At 40.3% G+C, this 14,528-nt stretch overlaps 1 protein-coding gene across 7 annotated transcripts in view; it reads left to right on the plus strand.

Annotated features, from left to right (window-relative positions):
- The window catches only part of SERGEF (secretion regulating guanine nucleotide exchange factor), a 148,889-nt gene that overhangs the window by 69,628 nt on the left and 64,733 nt on the right, over window positions 1-14,528 (plus strand). The window lies entirely within an intron of this gene.

Here is a 14,528-nt window from a genome sequence, read left to right on the forward strand (position 1 = left end):
ACATCCATCTCTAGCAGTACTGCAAAACACTCTTTAAGCAACTGGAGAGATGGAACTCTTAAAAAACAACAACAAAAAGAAGTTTTTCAGGTGTTTTGTAATAAGAATGGTTGGATGCCTTGTGTGAATGTGGCAAAGATGTAGTGATTCAAAAAGATATGAACTGTAACAGGAATCTCCTCACAGGTCAAAAGTCTTTTCTTGGATAATAGAACATTCAAAATAAGAGTGAGCTAATGAATCCAAATATTTTTCAGGTTGTGTGGTTCTAAAGGTATCATGGCTCACCAACCTCTTTCCTGTCCAGCAAACATGCAGTGTTTTGGCACTAGGTTGAAAAGGCAAGTTGCTTAAAACTGCCAGCCCAGGCTTTTTTTGGCCAAGTAGTTAGGAAGGAAGTGCTACTTTGTTCTTTGGAACACTTCAGATATTTTTGAGGTGAAATCTGCTAGAGAAGCTGATAATCCAATATATTGAAATAGTTGGAAAATCAGATACTGGTCTTTTTTTTTTCTGTCTGCAGTGGTTAAATGAGTTTAGAGTAATTGGAAATGACGTGCTTCAACTCCCATTGTTATTTGCAATTGTAATAGCAGCCGTGCTGTGCAGATGCCACCTCCATTAAGAGGATGTAGCTTTTATTTAGACTGGATACTGGAGAGGCTGGTCAAAGGAGTAAATGTTAAAACCCATGTACATCAGCAGACTTGGAAGAGAGCCAGAGAGTGCTTCAAGTCAGAATGGCAAAAACTTTGGCTACCGGCAGACTCCAGCACTGGAGTTGGTATTTGCCAACGTGTAAGCACTGTGTATAGGAATGAGAACCTACAGTTCACCTCCTTCACAGGAGGTGCATGGGGCTGCATGTTTTGCTATAGGTTAAATGAGGTCACCAGATGTCTGGAAGGTTCTGAATTAGGGAGTAGTGCTGCTTCTTGACTTGGCTAAAGAGGGATGGCATGTGGAATTACAAATGCACAGGAGATGGGTATGTTTTGTAATTAGTGGTGAAGTCTGGTGGACTTCTGACTTTGATATAACCTGTAGTACTTTTCATCTGTTGCAAAAATGCTGCTACTTTAATAAAAGATGTTAAAACTCCATTCTTCAGAATTTCTATATTTTGTATTCTGTCTAGTGGCATAGGCTGTTGTGTCAGATGAAGCTGGAATTTTAAAACCATGCATTATTTAACTAATATTTTATAAATTTAAAGGAATTGTGAAGGGATTTCTGATCACTGTATTTCACAGTGACTCCCTAGATGTATTTAAGAATGTGTTCCCGTCTCCAGGAATTATTTTAAAGTATTGATTCCTTTTTGCAATGAGTATATGGTACTGTTCATAAAATGTTATTTGAAAAATTGTCTTGTCTGTCTTGATGATTCCTGTGTGCTGTTACAGAGCCACCCTGTGAGAGCAAAAAGAAAAATATGCTTTAACAGTAGGAGGATGGGAGCCTGACTTCCTTGCATGTGGGAATGTTGTAATTTTTCTGAGCAGCAAGAAGATAGATGAATTAATGCAGGAAGTCACCGACAATATCTCTGCCTTCCTCACCTTGGTTAGGTTAGCCAAATCCCTTGTAGTCTATATCAAAGAATAAAATGCTCTCCTTTAAGTCACGATGCAACAAAATATTTCAGAATGAAACCTTATGGGAAAAGTTATGATTGCAATATCGATATCCATTGTTAAGCTTTATTTAGGAAGAATCAAGTAGACTCATAGGATTAAAGGGGGTATTTTATGTTAAAAACCTGTTTATCAGTCATTAGCAAGTTGGAAATAAGTGGTCTTAAGGGGTATGCAACAGATGGGAAATCCTCTCTGCTCTCCTGAAACAAAACATAATATAAGGCACTGGGTGCAGCCACCACAACACAGAATGACCAACTTCATCTAATAGGGATAGGGAAAGAGCTGTGATACTGTATGTGAGTTTGCTCTCCAACAAATAGAGGAGATTATGTACTGTCAATACTAAAACTTCTTAAATATGTCTATTGGCAAAACATCCAACGCTGGCAAGGCAAATTTTATGTTAGTAATATTTTCTATTTTGAATTTGGGGGAAAAAGCAGAAATCTCATAATAAAGTGATGAGATTCCCTTTTCCATACCAGCGTTTTTGCAGCATCTAGAGGTAGAATTTTAAAAATCACGGCTGATGCCTTTTCAGAGTTTCAGGAGAGATGGCCCAAGGGCTGTATAGGTTGTCGATGCTGATAATTTTTTTCCAGAATGCACAGTAGGTTTCAGAAGATTGGTTGAAAGACAATGCCGTACCAGTATTTTAAAGGACTGGACAAACTGACTCAAATAATTTTAGGCCTGTCAGCCTGGTATTTGCCTTAGCCAAATAATGGTGTGGCTAACATGAATTTTGATCAATAAAGGTTTAAAGGATGATGATATAGTTGCTTGCAGTGAGTATGTGACTATGGAAAATATATCTTGTCAGACTAATGCAATACCTATTTTTTATGAGATAAAAGTTTGATAAATGTGTCAATGTCAAATGTAGCTGTAATATACTTGAATTTTTTGTTGGGCAGTTGCCTAGACAGTGTGTGGCATTCTGATCAGGAAATTATATAAATACATAACTACAATAACAACAACTAAAAAAATGAAAAAAACATTAGAAATTACAAACTGACTATGAAAGGTCCTAGAAATATCACTGTAAATTGAAGTCTTTATGAAATATATGTGTTTCTAGTGAAACCACTAGTATTAAAAAAAATTATCTGGACTGTTTGTCTACTTTAGGACTAAACTAGTCTAATTTCTTGCTTTTGGGGTTGCTGTTACATGTTGAATGGATATTTCTGGTGGATCATCCACAGTGATGCTAGATAGTTCCCCTGAGATGTTCTGACTAATTTAGAATCTGTCTGTATATGTGAACAGTAAATGATTCTTTTTGGTATCCAGAAAGATTTATTATGCTGTACCTGACCACGGTAAATTTTGTCTGTCTCAGTCTTGCCCATTTATCAGTTTTTATTAGCTTCTTCTGGAGTTTTGATTCAAGAACTCTGCAATGTAGATTCATTTAGAACCTTTGCTATCCATCCTGTTTTCTTTACAGGAAATGAAGTAAGAGAAGTAAGGAGAGGGGACAACAGAACTGCTATTTCTGATCTTCCAGAGGGCAGATATTTACCTGTTTAGGAACCTGGTTGACATTGTCCTGAAGGGCAGAGTAGTCAAAAAGGCTGGACACTGTTCGATAAGGAAATCCTAAAGGTGTAGGAGCAGGCTGTCCCTCTATGCTGAAAGACAAGCTGGCGAAAGAAGCTCAGCCTGACTGAACAGAGAGCTTTGGCTGGAATTCAGGAATAAAAGGTGAGTTTATCACCTCTGGAAGAAGGGGCAGGCATCTCAGGAGGACTACAGGGATGTTATGAGGTTATACAGGGAGAAAAATAGAAGGGCCAAAGCCCAGCTTGAACCTGGCCAGTGCTATGAAAGCCAGTAAAAAAATCTTTCTGTAAATACATTAGCAACAAAAGGAGGGCTAAGGATAATCTCCATCCTTTATTGGATGGGGGGGAAACATAGTGACAAAGGATGAGGAAAAGGCTGAGCTACATAATGCCTTCTTTGCCACAATCTTTAATAGTAAGACCAGTTGTTCTCCGAGTACCAGTCCGTGAGCTGGAAGACAGGGAGCAGAACGAAACTCTCATAATCCAAGGGGAAATGGTCAGTGGCCTGCTACACCACTTAGACACACACAGGTCTAAGGGTCTGTGTGGGATCTGACCAAGGGTACTGAGGGAGCTCATGGAAGTGCTCATCGACCCACTTTCCATCATTTATCATCAGTCCTAGCTCACCGGGGAGGCCCCAGTTGATTGGAGGTTGGCAAATGTCACCCCAATCCACAAAAAAGGCTGCAAGCAGGACCCTGGCAACTACAGGCCTGTCAGCCTGACCTCAGTGCTCAGGAAAGTCATGGAGCAGATCATCCCTGAGTGCCCATCACATGGCATGTACAGGACAACCAGGGGATCAGGAATGGGTTAATAAAAGGCTGGTCCTGCTTCACCTGCCTGATCCCCTTCTATGAAAAAGTGATCTGCTTTGTGGATGAGGGAAAGGCTGTGCATGTTGTCTACCTAGACTAGTAAAGCCTTTGACACAGTTTCTCACAGTGTTCTCCTGGAGCAGCTGGCAGACCGTGGCTTGGACAGGTGTGCTCTTTGTTGGGTAAAAAACTGTCTGGATGGTTGGGTCCAGAGAGTGGCAGGAAAGGGAATTGAATCCAGCTGGTGGCCAGTCCCAAGTGGTGTTCCCCAGGGCTCAGTACTGGAGCCAGTCCTGTTCAATGTCTTTATCAATGACCTGGACAAGGGGATTGAGGTCAGTTTGCAGACAACAACAAGTTGGATGGGAGTGTTGATCAGCTGGAGGCCGGGAAGGCTCCGCAGAGGTACCTGGACAGGCTCGATTGATGGGCCAAGGCCAATTGAATGAGGTTCAACAGGGCTCAGTTGCTGCCCTCGGGTCACAACAACCCCATACAAGAGTACAGGCTTGGGTAAGAGTGGATGGAAAGCTGCCTGGTGGAAAAGGACCTGGGGTTGCTGATAAACAGCTAGCTGAACATGAGTCAGCAGTGTGCCCATGTGGCCAAGGCCAATGATATCTTGACCTGTATCAGCAATCTTGTGGCCAGCAGGACTAGGGCAGTGATCATCCTGCTGTACTTGGCAGCGGTGAGGCTGCACCTTTAATCCTGTGTTCAGTTTTGGGCCCCTCACTGCAAAAAAGACATTGAGGACATTCTCTGGAGCGAGTCCAGAGAAGGGCAACGAAGCTGTGAAAGGACTGGAGAATGAGTCCAGTGAGGACCAGCCGAGGGAGCTGGGCTTGTTTAGCGTGCAGAAAAGGAGGCTCAGGGGGGACCTTTTTGCTCTCTACAACTACCTGAAGGGGGGTTGTAATGAAGTGTGGGTTGGTCTCTTCTGCCATATCTCAAGTGAAAAAATGAGAAGAAATGGCCTCAAGTTGCATCAGGGGGGTTTAGATTGGATATTAGGAAGAAATTCTTTACCGAAGGGGTTGTCAAGCATGGGAATAGACTGCCCCTGGAAGTGGTTGAGTTGCCATTCTTGGGTGTATGTAAAAGCTGTGTAGATGTGGCACTTAGGGACATGTTTTAGTGGTGGACTTGGCAGTGCTGGATTAATGGTTGGACTCAATGTTCTCAAACATCTTGTCCAAACTAAATGATTCTATGATTCTATAATTCAGCTGTTCAATAAAAATGCCTTTTTATCAGCTATGTAGAGTCACTTCAGACACTTTCCCCCCCCCCCCAATTCTTCCTTTGTGTCTAGCATTAAAGCTCAGTCTCTGTTTGAGTCCTTGCAAATGGTGTCCCTGTTTATTCAAAATAGCTTTTCTATTCATTTTTGCATTGGACTCTTAGCAAGTTCACATTTTATTTATTTCCACCAAGCTTGCTGTAGGGAGCTGTGCTGTTAGTAAGTGCTACAGAAACAGAGAATCCAACACTGAAGAGCAGAGTTACATGATACCCTAAAGGCATAAACACCATTTATTTGGAGAAGTAAAGGAGCAGACAGTCAGCAAAATTCATGGCTTTATGTTTTTGTACAAGACTATGGAAACTGCATGCCTGCAGCTCTTCTGGAGAGTAAATGAACCAAGAAAATTCTGTCCTCAAGTTGAGGTAGTTGGTGTATGAAAAATGTTTTTGTTTTCCTCTGTTGTTTATTTTGCCATATTTTAGGATAAGTTCTTAATGTGCTAGTGGGTTTTTTTTGACTACAAGTTAAGTTGATAACATTTTTATTTTTACATGCATATATGTGGGGGAGGGAGAGGTCAGTGAGTGTCATGCTGGAAATCAGGCAAAGATTTGCATTCTTGCTGATGGTTATCTTAATATTTCCCAGTGGCATTGGGTCCAATGAGGGACACTTCTAAAGCTATTACACGGTAGTGGTTCTATACTTTGAATAACCTGCTTATTCCTTTCAAATAACATAAAATATTTTGGAAATTAAGTAGGTTTTTTTCAGTGTCACTGTATATATGTACTGCCAGTTTATGCAAGCAGCAGTATGCACTAAGGTCAGCAGGGCTAGCAGAGAAATGAGCAGTCAATCCAACTGTGCACGAGAGCTTCCTTGAACATTTAGTAATTTCTCTAAAAATTAGTCTTCCCACATCCCAGTGTTGAGAGTTGAAGAACTGAGATGTTTTAAATTGTATCATAAGTTTGGATTTATTGCTTTATTGCAGAAGCAAAAAAACCTCTGCGCTGTAAAATAAGAGAAGGATTCCATAATGACATCAATGGCGCTATTCTTTTGATAATACTGTCAGGTGTTTGGAATGCAATTTTTAATGAAGGATAGTGTGGGTGAAAACCATGTAAAAGAAGAAAATACTATAAGGAGGTTCAAAAAACCTGCCCATGGTTGAAAAAGAAGGGTTATGGAGGGTCAGCGACATCAGACCTGACGTTGATGGGACCAAGTTCCCTCTGGGCAGCACGGCTGGACAGGGCTAATGAAGTGGTGGCTGTTGTCCTGAGGTAGGATGGCCTCAGCCATGGCCACACTGCCATCACTTATCTCCTTTAAGAAGGTCTTCTAGGGACACTGTCTGCCTCTTCACAGCATGCAGTTAGAATACCCCGACAGTCAGTTGTTTGAGGGTATGAATTTTACAAGAAGTGCTATTTTTCTTTTGAGTTCAAAAAAAAAAAAAAAAAGGAAGGCTTTGTGCTATTGTGTAATCTTGCAGGCTGTGTATCCTGAGTTCACTGCAGTATGTTTGTTATGGAGAGGAACTGTAGCGACATCGCTTGCAGTAACAGCACAGTTAGGGGAGAGCTGAGTTCCTGGGGAGAGCTGAGTTCCCACGATATGCACATTTGATTGCTCTCTGATTCTCCCCAGCTTCACTGAATATTCCAGAAAATATTCCAAATGCATTAAAAGTGATGGTCTGTTTTGCCATAAGGAAAGAGATTTGAAGCCCAGATGCTGTTGAAAAGCTTAAAAAAGCAGTTATATGTCCACAAAAGGAGCTTGGAAGTAGTTGTTTAAATGGAATTCAGTGTTTTGCCGCCAGATAATACTTGCTGTCATGATTTTATTCCAAGCCTATAAAATGATTGATAATGTGTACTTAGACAGAATGTTTGTCTGCAATCATTGTTTAACAGAACCATTTCATTAAGTTCAGAGTACTAGAAATTAGCACATTCAGATAGGTAATGATGACATTTATATGCTATAGTGAACTTTTGTCTTTTTGCTGTTTGCATGTACAAAAACATAGAAAGAAAAGACAGATACCAAGTGAGTTTTTTTGCAAGCTACAAGCTACAGTTCTTGACCTAAAAACATCAGAATAATCATAAGGATGTGTGTGTTGATGGTACAGTCAAATCACTGTATGAAGAGATTTTGAAACTTTGTGTTTCTATGGTCTTGGTTTGTTTAATTTGTTCTGTCAAAATGGTGTTTGTGGCCTCAGATAAAGAGCAAACTAGCTGAAGTCCCCAAAGCAAACCTAAATAGATTGTAAAGTATTTGTCTTAGTGCCTCTCATTCAACTTAGGAGAGAGAGACTGTAAGGAGCTGGGAATTGTGCATGAAACAGTCTAAATAAAAATAATTCTGAGAAAAATGGTGAAGAAGTTCCCTTGAGTAAAGCTGTGCATCTGCTGAAGACCACATTCCGCTAGTTCATATTTGGATGTGGATAGAGAGATCTGTAATGTTAGTGAGGATTTTGGCCTTGTGGGATTTGCGCCGCACAGTCATGGGGTTAGGAGTATGAACACATTACCAGTCAGGGCTGCTGTGATGAATGATGTCTTTATCAATCAGAAGGGATACTTAGTCTTAATTTTCACAACATAATAAAGACTGAATGGACATCTTGCTACAGGAAAGAAACTGGAATTGAATGACCATTTCATCATTTTCAAAATGATGAAAGGACAAACAAAAATTGGTTTGGGACTGAGGTCTTGATTACAAAACTGGAAAATTTTTACAGACAGGTGAGGCTGAGTGATATATAAAAGTGGCAGAGCTTGATTTTCCTGGAATGAGAGATGCTAATGCTTTCTGAACCCCAAGGAAGTAAGAGAACTGCCTGAAGAAGGATACAAGAACTAATTGGAAAATCTTCAGGCAATGGAGAAGAGCAAGCTGACCTTGCTAACTTGTGAAGATTTTTATCACTCTTGTCTTGGCTGTATTCTGGTCATTCTACTAAAACCTAATACCACTGAGTGTTCTTACTGAGATCTTAGCAACTTTTGTATTGTCCTGGAGTCATCTAAAGATGAGGGTTTTTTTGTTGGTGGACACAGGTCTTACTTCATGTTGACATCTCAATCCATTCATCCTCAGTCTGAGGCAAACAGTACATATTTCATTTTTTCAATGTGACCACAGTGTGACCAGTTTTTCAATGTCACCACACTTGCCTTCAAGCAGATTTAGTGGGTTCATGTGGGTTACTGTGATGTAAACCTTCCATGAAAATGCTGACTGCTTTAACAACTAGCTTTTCTTTCCTTCTTTTATTTTCATCTCCCATTTCTGATCTCTTTTGAGATTGTGGTGTTTCCTACCTGATACTAAAGATTAATTTTTTTTTTGGCATGTGGTTTTGTTTTGGCTGGTTGGAGTGTTTTGTTTGTTTGTGAGGCTTTTTGTTTTGTTTTGTTTTGTTTTAATTGGTGGTTGGTTGGTGGTTTGTTTTTTTCCTGTGTTGTTGTTTATAGGGAGTTTTGTGTGGTTTGGTTTGGTTTGGTTTTGTGGTTTTTTGTTTGGTTGTTGTGTTTTGTTGTTTTTTTTTTTTTTTTACTTTGACCTAACAACCGTTTCCATCTTCTGCAAGCACTTGAGACCCAAGCTGCACCAACTAAATCGCAGAAGTGCAACTTCACCCTGTTAGCCACAAAAAGCTGTTCCTGGAAGTGTAGTGCTCAGTGAGTCAGTGGATAGCAGAGCAGTGTCATAGACAGCATTGTGTGGTTGGCGTCATAGAGTAGGAATGTGTGCAGAGACTTACATAGATATAGATATATATACATCACTTGTGGCATGGAGAGTGTAAAGGCAAGCTCTTGGGGTTGGCCAATTGGCAGGGCAGGAAATTGAGTCATGGGAGACAGGACTGTGAAATGGTGGGTGGAGAAACAAGGGAAATGCTGCATGGGGAGAAAGCATTTTGTGCCTTGTGCTGCAAGTGACGCAGGCTTGGAATTAGTTTCAGGCAGGGAGGGCATAGATCATAACTCTGGAAGCTATAGAGTGCTATAAAGTCTTTCTTTGAGAGCTTACTGCGTCCTGGCAATGTCTTAATGCTTCTTCTCTTCCTCCATGCTTGCTAAGGACCACTTACATGGCACATTAGCTTTTGGTCGGGTGTGTCTTAAAAAGGAATGTTTTCTTCCAGAACTTAGTGCACAGGTTTCAGTTTAAAATCTGTTGTGAATTTTCTTGTTGGAGTGGAAGTCAAATTGTATACAAACTAAAAAGCAAATCACACAACATCAAAAAAATCTACCTTAAGTAAAAGATTAGGTTATTAGATTGATGAAAAATGGAAAATGTCTTATGAGCTGTAAGGACACTTGCCCTCTTACTTTTCACCTGCTACAGCCAACAGCTAGGAACATGTTTTGCATTAAACTAAACTTAGTCTTGCACTCGCCAAGGAATGTGAATAGGTTAGCAAGCTGCTTTCTTATCAATCAGGAGTCAAATGATCCAGAAGAGGAACACAGAGTTCCTAGTAAAGGATCATTGGAAGCAGGACAGCTTTGCTAATTAGATTCCTTTTACTTTATTTTATTTTATTTTTTCACATCAATAGAATTCTGCATACAAATGTAGTCACACTGAGTATGTCAAACAGTACAAATTGTTGTTACGATACATTAATCAAGGGCATGGAAGAACAGCTCTGAGAAAGAAGATTCCCCTGTCTTATGTAAGTTTTGATCTGCAGTCTCTGGGTCACCTCGTCTCCTTCCATTAGGACTCTGATCTCAGAATGAATAAAATTTGCCATCTTCTGGCCCTAGCAATTTCCTTACAGTGATATTTGTCAAAAGATTTGAGATACTGTGGCTAAAGTCCTGGATAAAAGTACTTACGTGTTCACTCTTTTGCAAGTTTCCTTCCCTTTCCTTGCCCCCAGAAGAGCTATGCTTTGGTGCAATTAGAAAGTTAGAAATGGTAGTGACTAGAATCTGGATAAAACTTAAATGTCCTACCTTCATTCATCCTTAAAAATCATTTTTGTACATTGTACTCTCATCTCTACGAGGTCATGGAAGCCTCTGTAGCCTTTCATGTTTTGGGAAATAATTGCAACTGAAGGGAATTACTGTGCACTCACAGGGCAATGAAACAAAAATAAATGGCACTGAGGTCCTTTTGTTGTTCTAGCTAAGCACTCTGATGTTTGAATGCTTGTGATTTTTGATTCTACAATCCCTGTTGTGAGTGCAGCTCCCTGTGCCTCTTCCTTGCACCCCCTCCCTATACTGTCCCTTCCCCTCTGCTGAAGTGTGGGACTGACTCTGCCTGCAGTTCTGACTCCCATCTCTTTCCTGATGGGTTGCACAACAGATCCTCAGTTGGACCCCTGGGAGTACAGAAAGAAAAGAAAGACTAGCCTTGTGGTCAAGGTACTAACTTGAAACTTGGATTTTTATACATTTTGTCAGACTTGTTTTGTTATAGTGTTCCAAAGTCCCTTAGGGGACGGCTGACAAAAGGTATTTTTGTCTCTTAATTACCGTTTGAAATCAATAGGAGACTATGTCTAAATATCCACATGAGTTTTATCCTGTGTGTGTTTGCTTGCTGTCTCCAAAGGTGAGAGCAATAGTGTCTTACCTCATAGGACTGTGGGGGAAGCAAAACGAGGGATAGCTCTTCTTCAGAAAGATCTCTATCCCAGATAGAAGAGGGAGGTGCTCTGTATTTACCTTCATCTCTCCTCTGAACCTTCATCCCTGATAGACATCATCTTTAGTAGATAACCTTCTCTTCCTAACATGTATTTTCTTTTATATATTTATACACACACACACGTATATATGGGAACAGTTATATAATATATACTAAATGTTATTATTTTATTACTTCATATAGTGTTTTTAAGATAGAAATTTTTTTTACTCTTAAATATTTTTCCTATTTTGAATAACCCACTGATTTTACATTCAGTCAATTAATTTTTGTTTGGACTGGGCCATAAGCATATAGGCAGGCTGCAGAAAGATGCTGGTGTTTTGCCCAGAGTTCGTGGTTGCTGTGCTAAGGTCTTTCCTCACTGTCCATGCAGCTTATGTCTGTGATTGTGCTATTTATCATACTATTTATGATTAATAAAATGCTGGTCCCTTGGCTGCTTGTACCACATGTGTTTAATCTGGATGGATGGATGGATCTGAACCACAACATTGCTAGGTAGAAGACAGCTTGAAAGCACACAATTTAAGCGAAGAAACAAACAATTTATGTGTGGTTGAAAGAGCACAGATAATAAGGTAAATAAGTTCTGAGTAAAATGGTCCCTAAGCATTTTTTACTAGCCTTATAGGTGTTTATCAAATGCTTTGAGACCGTTTATATAGAGATCACAGTATTCTTCACAACTCTTCTGAGATTTCCCTCCAAACTGAGAACTTTGGTATGAATTGTTCCTGTGTAGAGGGTCATGTTTCTTAAGCTCACAGAATGCTTCACTCAGCAGCAGTCTCTCTGATTTGTCTTTAAGATTAGTGATTTTTTTTTTCAATGAAAACATAATGTAAAATTATTGCCCAATTAGAAAGCATTATTATGTGTTTATAAGTATCCCTGAATGTACTTATCCACTGGAAGCATGCAGATGTCTGTTGGAATTTAATTTCTCTGCAGCACTTTGGGGGTGGGGACCAAAGAGAAGTAGCCAGAAAATTATGGTTGCTGCAGTAAATACCAGGCTTTTCCCAAGGACCTGCCCTGGCTACAGAGCTTATTACATCTAATGTAAGCATAAAACATCTGTTCAGCAGTGCTGGTCTCTGGCTGGTCTGTCTTTGTATCAGCAAATCTGTCATTCTTAGCTGATTGTTGCCTACTGTGGGGAGTCATGGGGGGAAAAGAGGTTGTCACATTATAAAGCTTATTGTGAAAAAGATGTGAAATACCTGCAAGGCAGTGCTGTTCATTAAGCAGTGGCAACCTGGCTTTCCCTCTGTGGTGTGGTGTGGTCCCTCCTGAGCTTTGGAGTCATAGGTGTGCTGGCCAGCAGAAATGTTGTGGGTGGATGGTGTAGCTTGTAATAAGCAGCATGGATGGTGAATAAGGTGTTCCAGAAAGCTAACTTTAGAGTCCCCAGAGGGTGTTTTTTTATTTGGGGGTTTCTCCAAAGTCAGTCTGTGTTGTCAGTTGGTGAAACCCTGAGATAAGGCAGAGTTGTAGTGAACCTTGTGCTCTCAATCTGGCCAATTCTTCTCTAGAGCATAGAACTGCTACTGGTACATGGCGTGTGATGTCCTTCCTCTGGGCCATTGAAGGTGAATCCATTGCCTTCAGCAGCTTGTGATTTTGTTTGACTTCAATAATTTTTAGCAAAGCTGGCACTTCCACTGAAGTGGTTTTACCCACCCCAAAGGGGTGAGGCAGCACTACTCACTGATGCTTTGCAGTAGCTTGTACCCCGTCAGCCCCAGAGCTGTAGCTGGTGTGTTTGCACAGTGCATTGGCCATGAGTGGCTGCCATGGGGGCAGCCCTCCAGCACTGCCCAGTCTGTATGATGCAGGAATTCCTGGACTGGATTGATTGACTCCCTTATAACCTGATAGCTGGCTATTGGGTGGCTCTGAACAGTGGGCAGAGTAACAGCTGCATGAATAGCGTGCAAAGCTGTTTGAGATCTGGCTTGCAGGCTCTGTAAATGCCTCTATTAGATGTAGTAAGAAAATGCTTCTTCGTCAGGGAATGTTTTTTACAATCTAAATAACACCTTGTTTGTGTGGGGCTTTCTTTTTTCTTTTTTAATGTAGTGTTTCTGAAGCAGGTCCTGGCAGCATCAGTCACCAGCCTGAGCAGTTCTTTTGTGCCGATGCTTTTGAATCTGTGCCTGTGTTAGTGTATTTGCCAGGGAAGTAGCCAAGATAGGATTATACACACCTCAGATAACATTTATTTATTTTATTAGTGGCAGCTCCAGTATATCCAGTTTTCAGCACTTGGTGAAGATGAGAATTTGCTCTTTTGCTAGAAAGGCTTTTCATGTGTTTCCATGTGTGGATCTTGTTTCCATGGCATCAGCTTTTAAGCTTGAGAAGTACAGGTGAGAGCATTAGCTAGTAAATAGGCATTAGGAACCAGCCCAGCTCCTGTGTAGGGTTCTGTCTTGTGGTGAGGATAGTGATCTTGGATATGCTGATGATTTATGCATTTAACAGTCAGGATTTAGAGTTTCTCCTGTCTGCAATATTGTGGGATAAAAGACTTGATGCAATCCTGCTAGTGCTCTTGCATTATGTTGCTTTTCCTGCTGCTCTGTCTTGATTTTTCTGAAGATGAGGCCTTGTGTCCTGTGTCTTGAATTATTTTTTCTGTTTCAGCAAATGTTTACTGTGCTGGCTAAGCACCCCTGTCCTAAAGAGTCTTTTTTTTGTCTTCCCTGCCAGTATTTTGTGGGGATGGCATTGCCCAGATATTTCCATGCGGGTGCGTTATGAGCAGTAGTGATTGAGGTGTTCATTTGTAACACAAGTGCTCAAACTAGTCTGTGTGTCAGTCTTTGGGTGTTTCTTCTCCAATAAATACTCAAGCACAGTAAGCTGAGTACAAGATCTGTTTTATTAACTTCTGTGGTTTTATGTTCTGCAGCCATTGAGGTGATTATAGCTGTTTCTCTGGCCGTAAAAACTATAAAGTTATGCATGCACAAAATCATATAGAATTTTGATGGTGTGGACTTATATTTTTCAATATAATTGAGCATATACTTTTGTATTATATTTTACCATTGTAAATACACTTCAAGGAGAATGTACCTATTAATTTTCTCCAGCTCAGTAGTAGGTATAATGGGCAAGTAGGTGCAAGACAGTGAACGGGATACAGAATTTTGAGAGGGTTGCTTTTATTTCAGTTAAAAACTTGAGGACACTCAGCAGAGTAACCTTGTGTAAAGTGATGTCTGTATTGCATAAGACAATTATACCAGCAATGAGATTGAGAAAGAATTCAATGGGAAAGACAAGCCCTTGCAGTAGGACAGTGGGCTGCTCTTGGTGCTTGTGTTACCATCATCTGTGAAAAACTTAAAAAACCTCAGTGATACTATGTGATATGTGCTAAAGCAGTTTAAACATCAGACATGTTCACAGCAGCTGCAAAGAAAGACAAATACATTGACTATGAGTTTGCTTTGAAAAGAAGTTAATAACTGATTTCCATCATTAATGACCTAACAGAAGAGTTGAGTTCTATAGT

Source organism: Lepidothrix coronata, unplaced genomic scaffold, assembly GCF_001604755.1.
Source record: "Lepidothrix coronata isolate B3197 unplaced genomic scaffold, Lepidothrix_coronata-1.0 Scaffold1, whole genome shotgun sequence".
NCBI lineage: Eukaryota > Metazoa > Chordata > Aves > Passeriformes > Pipridae > Lepidothrix > Lepidothrix coronata.